Source organism: Anser cygnoides, chromosome 1, assembly GCF_040182565.1.
Source record: "Anser cygnoides isolate HZ-2024a breed goose chromosome 1, Taihu_goose_T2T_genome, whole genome shotgun sequence".
In the NCBI taxonomy this organism is placed as follows: Eukaryota; Metazoa; Chordata; class Aves; order Anseriformes; family Anatidae; genus Anser; species Anser cygnoides.
The window spans coordinates 70,593,860-70,612,287 of NC_089873.1; the positions used below are offsets into that span (position 1 = coordinate 70,593,860).

The window sequence follows — 18,428 nt, forward strand, 5'->3', positions numbered from 1 at the left end:
GAAATAAAACATAATTAGTCCCACTGAATTCTATCAAATTATCCTGATGTAAAGAAAAGGCAAATCTGGGCCATGAAGTCCATGCTAGAATTCTGGTATGCGTACTCCCTTTTCCAGTAGCTTGGTCTGATAATGCAGGAGGTGTAGTCTTATTTCACAATAAAGGTACCTGTTGCTAGGAGGGCCAGTTACTGTCAGTATGTGATAGTAAGACTTTTCTGAGGAGCAGATGTCACTCACTTCCCACTACAAAGATCAGAGTGTTGCCACAGTTACATGATGTGAAAGTTTTCTCCCTGCCCTGCCATCACAGTTGTACCTGACTAGAATGCTTTGACAGCACTGATGGCAAGAGACAAGCCAGCTGATGTTTCACATGATCTGCAAGACTTTTCATGTCTAAGCAAAAGATGAGAATTGTATTTGCAGTCAGATGGGAACAATAGGATTCTCTCTTTCTCTCTCTCTCTTCTTTGGTAGAAAAATCCAGGTATTTCAGTAAAGAAGAAAATACACATGCATTTGAAGAGGATCAGGAAAGCCTTATCAAGTGTTCTTAAGCCATGCTCGGGTTCTAGCCCACTCTGGTGTCTCTCAGAGGCTGTTGGAGGGTAATCAACCATTACGACCCTCACTTACCATCTCTGGCACTTTTATTAGTTGTTCAAGCTAAAACCGTACTGTTAAAAATTTCTGATCTGTGACTCAAGACATCTCCATATTGACATGCAATATTCATCTCACTCACAAAATACAATACATCTATAAATAGAAAAGTTAGTTTTCTCTGCAAGTGTATTTTCAGCTCTTACTCCTTGCAATGGAGACCAAAGAGGATAATTCATGTGAGCTGAAATGTCATTGGTTTTTTCTGCATTCATTGCCCTTAACTTCTATAGCTAGATTTCACCAACTAATTTTATGCTCACACAAGGCAGGAAAGTGAGCACTTTGGACCAATTATGCTTCTGGTGTTCACACTTGCCCATGCGTCACCAGAACAAGCAACATTTTCAACTAGTGGTTAACGAAAAGTTGTTTGTACACAAAAGTCTCCCTTTGTGTCTAAGGAGGGATTACCATTAATGAGCCTGTGTCCTTGGCCCTTTAGGCCTGAAGTTCTACATTACTTTAATGCTTTAATCTACTGGTGGAAAACTCTGACTTAACAAGTGGAGAGGAAAAAATCAGAACATACCATAACCAGCTACTTGTAATGAAATGCATCTCTCATCCCACATAATGGTTTCACAAATAAGAAAAGGACTTATAATTTGTATATATAGCTTCATGCAAAAGACTACTTGCATGAGGCTATATATCCAAACTATATATTTAACTGAGGGAAGAAGAGCTCATCCCTACATTAAGTTGCCAAGTGCTCTACCATTTTCTGTAGAGGTAACCCATCATTTTCCCAGATTCCCTTGGTGAAACAAACAAACAAACAAACAAACAAACAAACAAACAAAAATTACCCCAGTGCTTAAAGATCAGACCCAAACTGTAAGGTCTGTGCAATTAGCAACTTTGGGGCATACAGCTATCTGTAGATGCTACTACAGAGTGATAAGGTGTGAGCAGGAGATCCTGCTGGAGCACCAGGCCTCATAATGAGCTAAAGTCTCTGCTGGGAACCAGGAAAGTGATGAAGACAACACAAAGACAACAACACTGCATAAGCACAAAACTGGAGTGCCAAACCCATGTTGCTCTGGTATGCACACTGTGCAGAAGATAAAAAACTGCTTGCGCTTAACTGGTACTAGGTGGAAGAGTCAAGGATAAAATAAAGTGTTTTGTCTTAATGAGTGTATATGGTAAACAGTAGGATGCCAGTATGAACTGGATAATTGCAGAGGTGTGTTGGGGTACAAAGTCTTGCAAAGTCACCAGTACCCAGGCAACCATATAAGTAACACTGTACAAAGTCAAGGTTGTCCCAATAACACCACTGGAAACACCAAACTTGGGCACGGATGCAGCAGAAGCAGGAACAACTACGAAAAAAACTAATGTGGGCCCATGTTTATTTGAGGGCAGTTTGGATGGAAAAAGAGAGAAACAAGAGTGGTGAAAAGGTGGGTTTAGAAATAGAAAAATGGGAGATAAGGTACAGAATAAAGGGCAGGCTTTTTTGACAATAGGAGCGTGGACACCTACAGAAGGTGATGAAGCTGAGCTTTGCATCCAAGTCCACAAGAATGCCAGAGGGACCCCAATTACCCACTGGAGACTCCCTCAGGCCTTTGTCTGAAAGACTTGAACTTGGTGTGCAAGAGTGGAAAAAGGACACATGGACTTGCATCTTAGTACTAAATAATGGGAAGGAAAAGGAGATAGTGTGGTAATTCAGTAATAATTGGGTGTGATTCATAAGACTTAAAAGTGATGATTAGTGGCTTTACAGTTGTGTGTTCATTTAGATTAATTATCATTTAATTGCTCTATTAGTCTCTAAGTAGTGTACAGCTTAATTAAAAAACATACTCTCTTAATTCAGTTATGTCTCAAGCCTGCAACCTGAAGGAGAGAATCAGACACTTTCAGCAACATACAGCTACCAGCTCTGGCTCACCAGCCTGAAAAAAACAGCTCTATCCATTAATCAACAGGGGGAGCCTTCGCCCCATCTCTAGATGGATACTCAGCCTCCCATCCAATTTCTCTGCCTCCATCCTCCCACTGAATGACACCTGTAACCCAAAAGATCCAAAGTAATTTTAAAGGAATAAGAAGACATTGATCTTTCTGTTCTCCGGCTTGCTGTGCTCAGCTCAGGACACTTAATTTTCTTGCTTTTGTACAGGAAAATGGCAGACCTATTGGTGATTGTGATCTTTAGCAAGTGATTGTGAGTTTAGCAAATGGCTTCTTGGTGTCATCCCTGTGAACCTGAGGAAACCATGACAGCATGAATAGATCTTCTCCCCTGAATGCATAACTGTGATGGAGGTAATCTCATGTTCCCTTGGTTCCCTGCTTTCCCCCATACTTTCCTTTTGCAGAATCTTTTTCTGGTGCTGCAACATCACTTCCTTTCCACCTCTTTGGGACCCACGTATCACATGCAGCTGGCTGGCAGATTTGTGATCCACTGATCAATTACACTGGATGCCAAAGCAGGAAAGTAGAATCATTGCTGTGCTAGAGCTGTGAAAAATGGTCTTTGAGGTGGCACATGCCTTAATGGTAAATTTGTGTCTTGGATTCTCCAATAGCATGTGACGTTAGGACCAAATATCTCACATGTGTATCCCTCTATCTTCAGAAGTATGTTTTTTGACACATTTTTTCAGAAAAAGTGTTTTTAAATCATGAGGTTAGTGGGGTTCTGAGGAAAGAAGTAGTGGGAGGAATATCCTAGTTAATACAATTTTCATTACATTGAACATTTTATTGTAGCTCATGCATTCCAAGTGAAAAACATTCAGTTTTGGCATCTTCTCTCCAGGCATAATAGTACAGCTATCATCTCCCCTTCATTTACTCAGTTCATCACTCAGAGCATTGCAATTTTGTCTAATTCAGAGAGAGTAAAAATGTACCAAATCGAGAATATCTTCCTTTTTACACTGGAAGAGGCAGCTCTCCAAAGCACCATGTTTCCTTCCTTCCTACATACCAAAAAGCATCTCCTGAAAAGGCTCAAATTGCATAATAGCATTTGATCATTAGTCTCTGAACTAAGAAAAATAACAGCTCATGAATAAAAACACGAACAATGTTGAATGCACCTCTGCCCTATGGGGTATGGAGAACAGCTCAGTGCCATTACAGAAAAAGAAACATATGAGATCATTTCTAAGATTAGAGTCCACTTTTAAAGGGATGTTAATCTAAGTTTGGGGTTGCAGCTTTTCATGGATATATGCATTTTCTTGCACGTTGCTCAAAAGTCCTTACCAGTTTAGGGTATGATTTTACAAAGCCAGATGCCAATTCTGAAGCATTAGTTCAGGCTGTTTTGTATGAGTAGCCTTTTGCTCTGCAGTTAAATATCTGTCATTGTAGCTAAGAATGGTTCAGGGAACATACAGTCATTTATTCAAAAAATTGACATTTGTACTGTTACTGTGACTAAGCAAATAGCCCACGGTATTGGGTACTTCTTTTGTAGAGGAAAATCTCTTTCATGGGGAAAGACTTTAATTCACCCATTCAGACACCTGGTGACAGAAATTGTTCTGTGTTGGTCATGGAAGTCATTACCAGCACTGGTAATGAAACTATATCCTTCACAGAGTAAATACATTTTTGATAACACTAGAGAACTGAAATGAACTTAAGAATTTGCTCATTTTTACTGTGAATATTGGTGGGGCTACAGGATGTATTCTGAAATCTTTCTTTATGCAAACGATGGGATGCTCCATCCTGGGGAGCTACAGAGAGGGGCAATCTTAGGCCTGGCTCCTTTAGGCTCATTTAGGCAGTAAATGTCTCTCTCTCGTTTATGGTTTCCACCACTCCATAGCAGGGTGCATCTGGGACAGACATGCAGCACAGTCTCCAGTTGTCTCAATTCCACACACATCTGGGGATCCACATAACAGGGCAGTCGTCTACTGAACAGACCAGTGCTGCTGGTGGTAGAAAGCAGTGCAGGCAAGACAATCACATCCGAATCCTTACCAGTGGCTCAAAAGTACCTACTGGTCATCCTAGATATGATTTTTTCACTTTTTTTTTTTTCTCTCGAGATGTCTGGAAATCATAAGTAGAAAGCATTTTTACATTGACCTCCATCAGAAATCCTCTCTGGTTTCCTATACCACTTCGAGACAGATAGAAGCAAATCTGTAGAGGAAATTTTTCTGTTTGGGCATGGTACTTCATTTTCATTTCATGTTTCAAGGTTTTGTTTGTTGTCCAATTTTCTGCCCTGCTGTGCTCAATGATAAATATATCAGTATTTTCAAAAGAAACATCCCCGAGAATCCTCTTCATAAGACAGCTATTAAAGAGACTTTCTTTACCAGAGAGAAATATCACTATTAAGTATTTAATAGACAGGATTACTTCATACTTCACTTTCGTGTTTATATTATGGTTATCTTTCATATTTCTATTCTTCAGTAAATCAGCTTGATACATTCATTCCTTTTTGAGAGTTGGTCTTAGTCACCAGAGTCTGTTCACCAAGAACCATCTGTTCCCCAAGATTTCCCTCCTACACACCACAGTAGAATTACGCCTACAACGAGTTTCTTCTATCAGAAAAGAAATGACTATATAAGCTAGGTGACTTGAGTCCCTAGGGAGACAACACCAGTACTCACGTCTTTGCTCATAATTATTTTAAAGCCTGCAATACCCACTTCTCAAGGACCAGCTCTGGAGGGTAAGTGAACCTGTTGGCCTTACTCTCCTGGAGTCATAATTTAATCCTAACCGTAATTTAACAATGCTTTACATCATGGTGGTATAATCACAAACAATGGATGAGGAAATCTGTCCAACTTCTGTTTGCCAGTCACCTGAGAAATATTTTAGAGAGGAAACACCACTTTTTGATTGTCTTTCCTTTCCTGTATCATGGAGACAGTATGATCACACAGTCTGTGTCAATGTTCAGTCAGTGCAAATGGGAATAGCTCTGCTGATGCCATGCATTTCATCTGAGGACATAGCTCCTTATGTCTTTATATGATAAAGTTTATATTGAAGGATCCCTACTGTACAATAACCAGACGTCAATACAGAGAGGGCAGCAAGCCCAGAGTTTAATCCACTGACCTGGGATTTGGACATGGATTTCCCAGCTTCAGCTCCCTACTCCTACGGTCTGCTCACTCCTCACTTCCTCGCTACACTACTGAAAGCTCCAGACACGTGCAAGAACTGGGAATAGGGAAGGCATGGATGGCGTTGTGCTACTCCTCCTTCCCCAACAACCCCCACCACAATTTCATTGACTGTTACTAGGTGCTAGTTAGAGGTGATCCTCCTCAGATTCCTTCCTCTGCCTTTTTGTGATCTTGTAGAAGTCACTTAATCTTTCCAACTCAGACTCATCCCGTCTACCTTAACTAAGTAAGCGTCTGGGAGAGCTTAATCGGATTAGGCTGAAAGAGCTAATAGATCTGCTACGAACGTATCATCTTCCATCAAATCCTTTACAGCTGCCAAATAATATTGAAGTAGGGGGCCTCAACCAAAGCACAGGATGTAGATGACGGAGTGGAAGCTAGGATGCAGCCTGTGCTATGTCTTTATGCTTCACCAATTGCCAGTCCACGTGCACCACTGGTAGCTGTCACCTTTATTTATGTTACTCAACAAAGAAAACAAATTGCAGGGGAAAAGTGAGTGTAAAAGTGCATGACATGCCTTCAGCTGAAAACAATCCATGGAAGAATGAGAAAACCAATAGCAGTTTTCAGATCAAAAGGGATCCTATAGAAGAAACGTTTCTCTTGCACTGTACTATGAAGTATTTCCACTCGGTCCCTAAATGACCTGTTGAACCAGCCCCCTGGAACTGTGCTGCTGGCCTTAGAGAAAATCTAATCTCCTTTAATAAATTATTAAGGTTTTCAGAAGAGAAATGGCATTTATTGTTACTTTTTTTTGATATTACAGCTTAGGAGCCCTAGTATCTCACCAGTGTATGAGGCTCAGCTATGCTTTTGGAGCTGAAATTGATCTAGCATTGCTGCTAGAATGAAAACTAATATAAAGAAAAGGTGTTCTGGGGAAATTAAATGTAGTGCCTGCTGAAGGATAGGGACACCAAACAAGGTGTAGCTAGAGAAATTATACAGGAATGCAGGAACTACTATGTAGCAACAGATGTAAGGTGCATTTGTTTTTAGCCCCCACCTGACACAGGTGCAAGGGATGTTTCAAAGCAAGATAAAGTTGGCACTGGGCAGCTGGGGAATCATGTCTTAACAGTTAGACCTCATCCTGTTTCCTTAGGAGGAAGGGACTGCTTTAAGTGTTTAAATCTGTGATACAACCCCAACACTCTATACATATTTTACTCATACTATATTTTTTATTCATTGGAATGCTTAGTACAGCTTGAAACCTCATTTCATTGTCTCAATAACAATGTATACAATTAATTTCAAAATCCAATTGTTCTTCGGTAACGTACTCTCCTTTTTCAGTGTTATATCTACTTTTACTTTCACTGAATATCCCCTTATCTGGGCACTGACTTTATCTTATTTTGGTTTTATTTATTTTTAGCATAGATGTCTCTGGCCACTCTGGTTTCATTTTCTGATGATTCTCCTGATACCAGGGATTTGAACATCTATTAGTGCATGAGCAATCTGTCAAGTATACAAAGCTGATTGCTTTCCTAGAGAGCATCAACATTCCAAGGAACCCAATGTTTCAATAGGCCCGTGGCCCATGAAAAGACAATTTTTTTTTTATTTTTATTTTTTGAAGAGGATGCTTTCAAAGTTATAATATGAGTGGCCAGGGAATAATATTGCTTGATGTTCCTGAACCTTCCAGACTGCATTTGACACGGAAGTGACAGAAGGATAACTAAAGGTCTCCAGATATGTCTTTTGGACTGCAAATAGGTTTTGGTTAAGTATTCCATTAATACGTAAGTATTATGTAGCCTTCTTTTTCAGTAAGTTTTTTATAAAGAGGACCCATATAATTTTTCAGAGAAGAAAACAGACACCTAACTTTGACATGACTTACCCAAGGTCACATCATTAAGAAGTAGAAGAACTGGGAAGAGAACCCAGCTATTCTAAAACCCTTCTGGATGTCCCACTCCTTCCTTAACTGTTTCCTTCATAAGAACTACCATTTGAGAGCTATGTTAACATTAAAATTATGGCACAGACTCAAAATCAAACCCATGTTCACGGGAAAAAAAAAAACAAAACACACTGCACACATTTTAGGATTAGGAAGATTATTTATTTGTAACTGGAGCATAAGAAACTATGTTTAATAAAGGCAGGATACATTGGAGTGAATAGTAACAAACTCAGATGACAGACCTGTGAAAGAACCTATTCTTTTCATAAATGTGACAAGCTCTCTACTTTAGATGTGCATTGTTATGCTGCAGATTGTGAGGAGACCACATGCCTCCAGGGAGAAGAAAGAGGAAAGCAAATGGGTGAAGCAGAGCAATGCAAGCCTGAGAGAGTACTAGCACTTTAGGGAACAGTTAAAGGTGGTGTTAGCTGGAGAATGCCTCCACAGGCCTCTAAACAGGCTAGGAAGATAGCTCATCCCCAATCCAAGTTTATAAAGAAAGAAGATACAAATCACTGCCCTATTGGATTACAGGAAGAAGTGGGGGAAAGGGATGGAATGAGCTACAAAGAACCTGCTGCATGTTGTTGAGTGTACTGACAAGTATGTAAAGAGAAACAGGAAGGTACAAACAAGTTTAATGTGCAACTTTCCTATCTGCCAATTAAGCTCTAGGCAGAAAGAAAGTCAAAAGTTTGCAAATACAGTTCACGGAAGATGCATATAAGCTCTACTACTTTTATACTTTGCTCTTTAGGCTTTTTTTAACCCCATAAACGAGTTTCAACCTATTCTAATAAGGAGCTAACATTTATTTGGAGGAAAATTGCCTAAAGGCAGAAATCCTAATGTGTTCTGCAGAGGTAACATAGTTAGAAAATGTGGAAATTGACACTAGGTGATCCAGCGGTTTAATTTAAAAACAGGCAAGAATGGTGAAAACTGTTGTCAAAGGATGACATGGGAGAGAGACTGAGGAGAGACCAATGTGTGGCTGAGGCAGACACTAGCAAATTAAATAAATATATGTATACCAACTTAGGCACAAAATCAGAAGAATCTTCCCTGTAATTCACATATCAACACTGAGGCTGCTATGTCAACTCTTATTTGATACAGTATGGATCCCAAATCAGCACTGAAGTAGAAGTGTGATGTTACATGAAAAACAATCTCAGATTTCGAAAGCACCCCTTCAAGAACATTTCATACAGCCGATTTTGTCTAAATGAGCTGGTAGCATGCAATTGGATTAGGCTAAATGCGTGTCACTGCTATAAACAGCAGCAGGGAACCAACGTCTTAGGACTCATAGAGCTTGTTCTTTCATGTCTCCTTCAGCGGGAGGTTAATCTTTGCATTTTATTACAGACATAAGTAAAGCTTCAGTTTAGCCACAACTTTGGGCCTCTAGCATCAAAAATGTTTGCTTGCTTTTGCAATAGTTGCTCAGCCTCCACACTCTCATGCCAAATAACAAATCAGGTATGTTCTCTCAAAGATCTTTTTGGAACCTTCCCAGGAAACTTGCCATAAATTTTATTTTGAAAAGTTACTTATGAATGCATATCTTTTGCAACTGATTCCATCCAGCACAAAGAGTCATTTAACTGCATGTATTTCCATGTAAAAGCTACGACTTCTACTTAAATTATTTGCTTTCTCCTATTGTCACCTGGGAAATGTTCACCTTTGAATCAAAGATAAACAATGTACAGGCTCAACAAAAAGAAACATAACCACATTTATGTGCACCTACTTCAGGTTACTTATTGCTATTTAAAATACAAAATGGCACACATGGAGAAGTAATATCATGCTGTCCTGGTTCCAGTTAGGACAGAGTTAAGTAGCTCATAGTAGCTGGTAGGGTGCTATGTTTTGGATTAGGATGAGAAGAGCGCTGATAACATGCTGATGTTTTAATTGTTGCAGAGCAGTGTTTACACCAGGCCAAGGACTTTTCGGCTTCTCGCTCTGTCCTGCCAGCGAGCAGGCTGGGGGTGCAGCAGGAGCTGGGAGGGGACAGACCCAGGACAGCTGACCCAAACTGGCCAAAGGGGTATTCCATACCATCTGACGTCATGCTAAACAATATATAGAGGTGGCTGGCCGGGGTGGGGGGGCCGGCTGCTCGGGAATAGGCTGGGCATCGGTCAGCGGGTGGTGAGCAATTGCATTGTGCATCACTTGTTTTCTTACACATTATTATTGTTAATACTATTATCATTATCACTATTATTATTATTATTGTTATTATTATATTCCTTATATTCCTTATATTATTATATTCCTGTCTTAATAAACTGTCTTTATCTCAACTCACAGGCTTCACTTTCCCGTTTCTCTCCCCCATCCCAGAGAGGGAGGGGGGAGGGTGAGCGAACGGCTGTGTGGTGTTTAGCTGCCAGCCGGGTTAAACCACAACAGTCCTTTTGGCGCCCAACGTGGGGCCCGAAGGGTTGAGATATCGACAAATCTGACCAGAGTGTGTTAAACTAAAATTGGTATAAGTATTGGACCTGCTTAATAGTTGCTAGTCACGATGTTGATTGCCTTAATCTCCAGTCTGCTGTACCTGTATTCCAAATTGAGTTTTATGGTGCGTTACTTTCTGTATGTGCTCCCTGTTGCACTGTTTATCCTTTCCGGGCCCTGGTTTAAGATTGTTATGGTACTGTGCGGTGTAGCAATGGCTTATGAAATGATGAAATATCTGGTCATGACTTTAACCTGGTATTTGTACTCAGCACTGACGTCGACTCTATACTTTGGAACCCATATCTCGGAAACTATTAGCAATTACACCTATTGCCTGTTTTCGTTAGGGAGCCAATCTGTGAAGGGGACAGGGGAAGACATGTTTCCCTACCTGTTCACTCTCCCTTTCTCCTTCACCACCACCCTCTTATCCCCCGAGCTAGTTACGGTGGTTCTCCAAGATGTTGAATATCCTTGGGATACTCAGACCAGCCTGCTCTTGTTGTTATGTCTCCTGAATGCGCTTCAGATTTTGTGGAGGGTTAAACAACTACTTAGGAATCTCATCCGGAGATCTGTCTTGAGGCGGGATAGTTGCGAGTGGCAGGGAGTGTGGGAGGATATGGGCAGGTTTCTAGAGCAGTGGTCACCTCCAGTGTTTTGGACATTCACCCCTGAACAACTGCAAAATCCTAAAAAGCTGGCAGAATGCTTGAAAAAAAGGTGTCATGACTCTGGCAGTTCCAAAGTGACACAAATCACTGTAGCGTGCTGGGGTCTGGCTTGTGCCTATCGAGCTGCAATTGATGCTACTAGCAACCTAGCTCCAGCTCCTGCAGCCGTTCCAGCTCCAGCTCCTGCAGCCGCTCCAGCTCCAGCTCCTGCAGCCGCTCCAGTTCCAGCTCCTGCAGCTGTTCCAGTTCCAGCTCCTGCAGCCGCTCCAGCTCCTGCAGCCACTCCAGCTGCAGCTCCTGCAGCCGCTCCAGTTCCAGCTCCTGCAGTCCAGCTCCTGCAGCTCCAGCTCCTGCAGCCGCTCCAGCTCCTGCAGCCGCTCCAGCTCCTGCAGCTGCTCCAGCTCCTGCAGCCGCTCCAGCTCCAGCTCCTGCAGCCGTTCCAGCTCCAGCTCCTGCAGCCACTCCAGCCCCTGCAGCTGCCCCAGCTCCTGCAGCTGCTCCCACTCCTGTGTCTGGGTCAGAGAAGCGAGCTGTAGCAGTGCAAGTTGACCCCGCAGAGGGTATTCCAACCCCTGTGGCAGACCCTGTGGCTGGGTCAGAGAAACGAGCTGTAGCAGTGCAAGTTGCCCCTGTAGACAAGGTGAAGAAATGGTATAGAGGCTCAGGTCGTTTACAACGCAAAAAGTCTTCTGCTAAGTCTGGGCATAGTGAAGACGAGGCTGGGCCATCAAAGGTGCAGGAGACTGAAGATGAGGATGAGGATGTCGAAAAATCAACAGTAACTACCCGGACTCTATCAAAGGTGCAGGAGACTGAAGATGAGGATGAGGGTGTCGAAAAATCAACAGTAACTAGCCGGACTCTATAGCAGCGTGAGCTACGAGATGTGCGAAAAGATTTTGGTCGCTGTATAGGCGAGCAGCTTGTCACCTGGCTGCTCCGGTGCTGGGACGCTGGAGCCAATTATGTGGAATTAGAGGGCAAGGAAGCCAGGCAGCTGGGATCCCTTGCTAGGGACGCATGCATTGACAAAGCAATTGGAGATGGAGCACGATCTCGCAGTCTCTGGAGGCGTCTCCTGTCAGCTGTGCAGGAAAGGTATCCCTTCAAGGAAGAACTTGTATGTCTACCAGGCAAATGGACCACCATGGAGAAGGGAATTCAGTACCTGAGGGAATTAGCCGTACGGGAAGTAATTTATAAGGACCTAGACGACGCACAAACATCCGCAGATCCAGATGCAGTCCAGTGTACACCACCTATGTGGTGGAAGTTTGTACGGAGTGCACCATCATCATATGCCAGCTCATTGGCAATAATAGCCTGGAAAGCGGAGGAGAATCCCCCAGTGAATGAAGTGGCTAAATTACTCCGGCAGTACGAAGGAAATCTCTCCTCTTCCCTACAGGCCTGTGTCTCGGCTGTGGAGAAACTCTCTGAAGAGGTCCACCAACTTAAAGAGAATTTATCTTCCCCTCCACCTGAACGAACCAGTGTCCACCAGCTAAAAGAGAATGCTTTGGAGAAACTTTCTGAAAAGATCCACCAACTTGAAGAAAGATTATCTTCCCCTCCACCTGAACGAACCCGTGTCCACCAGCTAAAAGAGAATGCTTTGGAGAAACTTTCTGAAAAGATCCACCAACTTGAAGAAAGATTATCTTCCCCTCCACCTGAACGAAACAGTGTCCACCAGCTAAAAGAGACTACTTTGGAGAAACTTTCTGAAGAGGTCCCCCAACTTAAAGAAAGTTTATTTTCCTCCCCACCTGTACAAACCAGTGTCTCAGCTATTAGGGGTAAACGTTCATCTGTGCAAGGAAGACAATACGGTGGGCACACACACCGCGCCACCCTGTGGTTTTACCTACGTGACCATGGAGAGGACATGAGAAAATGGGATGGAAAATCTACTGCGACCCTAGAGGCACGGGTACGTGAATTGCAAAAGAAAACAATTGGGAAAAAGGAGTTCTCTGAAAAGTTTGCTGCTCCAACTTCCAGCAGGCAGTCCTTTAAACACAGAAACGAAGATTCTGACCAGGACTAGAGGGGCCCTGCCTCCAGCCAGGGGGAGGAAAGGGACAATCGAGTTTATTGGACTGTGTGGATTCGATGGCCTGGCACGTCAGACGCACAGAAGTATAAGGCTTTGGTAGACACCGGTGCACAATGTACTCTAATGCCATCAAGCTATAAAGGGCCAGAGCCCATCTGTATTTATGGTGTGACGGGGGGATCCCAGCAGTTAACTGTATTGGAGGCTGAAGTGAGTCTAACCGGTAATGAGTGGCAAAAGCACCGTATTGTGACTGGCCCAGATGCTCCGTGCATCCTTGGCATAGACTATCTTAGAAGAGGATATTTCAAGGACCCAAAAGGGTTCCGCTGGGCTTTTGGCATAGCTGCCTTGGAGACAGAGGACACTAAACAGTTGTCTACCTTGCCTGGTCTCTCAGAGGACCCTTCTGTTGTGGGGTTGCTGAGGGTTGAAGAACAGCAAGTGCCGATCGCTACCACAACTGTGCACCGGCAGCAATATCGCACCAACCGAGACTCCCTGAGTCCCATCCATAAGCTAATTCGTCAACTGGAGAGCCAAGGAGTGATCAGCAAGACTCATTCACCTTTTAATAGTCCCATATGGCCAGTGCGAAAGTCTAATGGTGAGTGGAGACTAACAGTGGACTATCGTGGCCTGAACGAAGTCACGCCACCACTGAGTGCTACAGTGCCGGACATGCTAGAACTCCAGTATGAACTGGAATCAAAGGCAGCCAAGTGGTATGCCACAATTGATATCGCTAATGCATTTTTCTCCATCCCTCTAGCAGCACAGTGCAGGCCACAGTTTGCTTTCACTTGGAGGGGAGTCCAATATACTTGGAATCGGCTGCCCCAGGGGTGGAAACACAGCCCTACCATTTGCCATGGACTGATCCAGTCTGCGCTGGAGCAGGGGGAAGCTCCTGAACACCTGCAGTACATCGATGAATATCATTGTGTGGGGTGACACTGCAGAGGAAGTTTTCGAGAAAGGGAAGAAAATAGTCCAAATCCTTCTGAAGGCCGGTTTTGCCATAAAACAGAATAAAGTTAAAGGACCTGCACGAGAGATCCAGTTTTTAGGAATAAAATGTCAAGATGGACGCCGTCAAATCCCAATGGATGTGATCAACAAGATAACAGCTATGTCTCCACCAACTAGCAAAAAAGAAACACAAACTTTCCTAGGTGTCGTGGGGTTTTGGAGAATGCATATTCCAAATTACAGTCTGATTGTAAACCCACTCTACCAAGTAACCCGTAAGAAGAATGCTTTTGAATGGGGCCCTGAGCAACGACAAGCCTTTGAACAAATTAAGCAGGAAATAGTTCATGCAGTAGCCCTTGGGCCAGTCCGAACAGGACCAGATGTAAAGAATGTGCTCTACACCGCAGCCAGGGAGAATGGTCCCACTTGGAGCCTGTGGCAGAAAGAACCTGAGGAAACTCGAGGTCAACCCCTGGGGTTTTGGAGTCGGGGATACAGAGGATCTGAAGCCCGCTATACTCCAACTGAAAAGGAGATATTGGCAGCATATGAAGGAGTTCGATCTGCTTCGGAAGTGGTCGGTACTGAAGCGCAGCTCCTCCTGGCACCCCGACTGCCAGTACTAGGCTGGATGTTCAAAGGAAGGGTCCCCTCTACACATCATGCAACTGATGCTACATGGAGCAAGTGGGTTGCACTGATTACTCAGCGAGCTCGAATAGGAAACCCCAGTCGCCCAGGAATCTTGGAGGTGATTATGGACTGGCCAGAAGGCAAATACTTTGGGATATCATCAGAGGAGGAGGTGGTTCGTGCTGAAGAAGCCCCACTGTACAACAAGCTACCGGAAAATGAGAAGAAATATGCCTTGTTCACTGACGGGTCCTGTCGTATTGTGGGAAAGCATCGGAGATGGAAAGCTGCTGTACGGAGTCCTACACGACGAGTTGCAGAAGCTGCTGAGGGAGAAGGTGAATCGAGTCAGTTTGCAGAAGTGAAAGCCATTCAGCTGGCTTTAGATATTGCTGAACGAGAAAAGTGGCCAGTTCTCTATCTCTATACTGATTCATGGATGGTAGCAAATGCCCTGTGGGGGTGGTTACAGCAATGGAAGCAGAACAACTGGCAGCGCAGGGGCAAGCCCATCTGGGCTGCGGCATTGTGGCAAGATATTGCTGCCCGGGTAGAGAACCTGGTTGTAAAGGTACGCTATGTAGATGCTCATGTGCCCAAGAATCGAGCTACTGAAGAACATCAAAACAACCAGCAGGTGGATCAGGCTGCTAAGATTGAAGTGGCTCAGGTGGACCTGGACTGGCAACATAAAGGTGAATTATTTATAGCCCGATGGGCCCATGACACCTCAGGCCATCAAGGTAGAGATGCAACATACAGATGGGCTCGTGATCGAGGGGTGGACCTGACCATGGACACTATAGCACAGGTTATTCATGACTGTGAAACATGTGCTGCAATCAAGCAAGCCAAACGGTCAAAGCCTCTTTGGTATGGAGGACGATGGCTGAAATATAAATATGGAGAGGCCTGGCAGATTGATTACATCACACTCCCTCAAACCCGCAACGGCAAGCGCCACGTACTTACAATGGTGGAAGCAACCACCGGATGGCTGGAAACATATCCTGTGCCCCATGCTACCGCCCGGAACACTATCCTGGGCCTTGAAAAGCAAGTCTTATGGCGACATGGCACCCCAGAGAGAATTGAGTCAGACAACGGGACTCGTTTCCGAAACAGCCTTATAGACACTTGGGCCAAAGAACATGGTATTGAGTGGGTGTATCACATCCCCTATCAGGCACCAGCCTCTGGAAAAGTTGAACGATACAATGGACTGTTAAAGACTACACTGAAAGCAATGGGTGCTGGGACATTCAAAAATTGGGATACACATTTGGCAAAGGCCACCTGGTTAGTCAATACCAGGGGATTTGCCAACCGAGCTGGACCTGCCCAATCAAACCTGTTACGCACTGTAGAAGGGGATAAAGTTCCTGTAGTGCACGTAAGAAACATGCTGGGTAAAACAGTCTGGTCTACTCCTGCCTCAGGAAAAGGCAAACCCATTCGTGGAATTGCTTTTGCTCAGGGACCTGGATGCACTTGGTGGGTAATGCAAAAGAATGGGGAGGTCCGGTGTGTACCTCAAGGGGATTTGATACTGGGTGAGAATAGCCCATGAGTTGAATTGTAGTATGTTAATTATTATATAATAATGTATGTCATCACTACCATGATTGCTATATATCATAGATGAAAATGGTGATTAATTAGAATGTATTGGACAGAGTGTAACCTGAGCATGACATAAATGGTATGGAATAAGGGGTGGATATCTGTCCTGGTTCCAGTTAGGACAGAGTTAAGTAGCTCATAGTAGCTGGTAGGGTGCTATGTTTTGGATTAGGATGAGAAGAGCGCTGATAACATGCTGATGTTTTAATTGTTGCAGAGCAGTGTTTACACCAGGCCAAGGACTTTTCGGCTTCTTGCTCTGTCCTGCCAGCGAGCAGGCTGGGGGTGCAGCAGGAGCTGGGAGGGGACAGACCCAGGACAGCTGACCCAAACTGGCCAAAGGGGTATTCCATACCATCTGACGTCATGCTAAACAATATATAGGGGTGGCTGGCCGGGGTGGGGGGGCCGGCTGCTCGGGAATAGGCTGGGCATCGGTCAGCGGGTGGTGAGCAATTGCATTGTGCATCACTTGTTTTCTTACACATTATTATTGTTAATACTATTATCATTATCACTATTATTATTATTATTGTTATTATTATATTCCTTATATTATTATATTCCTGTCTTAATAAACTGTCTTTATCTCAACTCACCGGCTTCACTTTCCCGTTTCTCTCCCCCATCCCAGAGAGGGAGGGGGGAGGGTGAGCGAACGGCTGTGTGGTGTTTAGCTGCCAGCCGGGTTAAACCACAACACATGCACAATTGACTTTTCTGTTAAATTTAAAATTAAATATGATAGATTTTGGATTTCAGCTTGGTTTCCAAGGCAACATTTCCAGCTACTGTTGGTGGTGGTTAAAGGATGAATGTCAAGCCCGCGATTTCCTTTGTTTCTGGTCCCCCGGTTCGATTTCTTTTATCATCCAGTCTTCCCTACTGAAATACATGCTAATACAGGGGGAAGGATTTCTTCATACATTCAAAATAATATATATTTTTTTTCTCCAAACAACCTCCCTAAATGAAGGGCACTCAAAGAGGTGTAGATTAAAGGAGAATAAATGAAATTAACATATTCAAATTATTTTCAAATATGATATCCAGATTTGTATATGTACAAGTCTGCACAATGTTGATAAATATCCACTGGAAATAATCTACAATTTTACTATTTATCCCTAACAAGCAGATGGGCTCACACATTGCCATTTTCAGGAGCAGAAACACATTTCAAAACCAAAATGAAACGAGGAAGAGATCAAGAATACATGTGCAGGTTTTTAACCGAACACACTGTCACTAAGATGACATTTTACAACCCATTCAGATAGCTGCATTTTCTACAATTACAGCATTATGGGATGACAAGGACTGCAAAAGAGCAAGAACCAGTGCCACTGCTTTCTGAAGACAAGGGGCAAAACACACTGGAGAGCATATATAGGACAGGAAGCATGTCCCAGCTCCACAGGCAGGGCCTGATCCAGGCTGGAGGCCTGGTCCCTTTGTGATTTTGTTTCTTACTAAAAAAACGTGGTTGGTAAAGAGAGAGAGAGGACAGCTATATATTTGCATGCACATAGAAAGGAAGCCTTCGTTGCGTTGTTTAATGAAACTAAGCAGACTCAAAAGCATATCGCTGCTGTTTCTACTTTTGTCTTTACTCTTTCTTGTTGCCTTTGCAAGCAAAATATGGGGAATCATGGTGGTTCCCCTCCTCTTCCCAGGGAGAAGGGGGTTGGATCTCTTCTTCTTCCCAGGACACTCACATGAGCCCAGGCCACTGTATTTTTGTTCCTCTTTTACCTTTTCCAAAACCTCTGTAGTGGCAGAAGGCTGGCTATAGCTCTTTTAAAAGACACTATTCATAATGTCCTTCGGACACTAGAGAGGATTTCTAGGAGCTATTTCCTCTTTGCCTAAGTAACACACAGCCTCCCTCTTAAATGATGTCAGTCATAAAATAAGAACATACAGGAGCTGCTTTTTATTAATTACAGTTCATCTTCCCCTGGGCTGCAATATGCTCTCTTCATAAGTGCCTTGCACTGCAATTGCCCCAGCTCATTCTTTCTACAAAATCTAAACTACTCCCATCTAAGTTGAATACCAGTAAACACTTCCATCTGCTGTGTAGAGATGCCTTTTGCATACGTTTGATTAAAAACCTCAAGATTTCTCTTCCTGGGCTATACGCAATGTGTCAGTTACTTTAATGTCACAGAGGCTGCCCTACGACTGTCTGAGCAGTTCCTGGATGGGGTGGGAGGGTGAGGTACCTATAAATGTTC

The 18,428-nt window shown here is 43.5% G+C and overlaps 1 protein-coding gene across 9 annotated transcripts in view; it reads right to left on the minus strand.

Annotated features, from left to right (window-relative positions):
• Positions 1-18,428, minus strand: part of FAR2 (fatty acyl-CoA reductase 2) — a 152,937-nt gene that overhangs the window by 46,304 nt on the left and 88,205 nt on the right. The window lies entirely within an intron of this gene.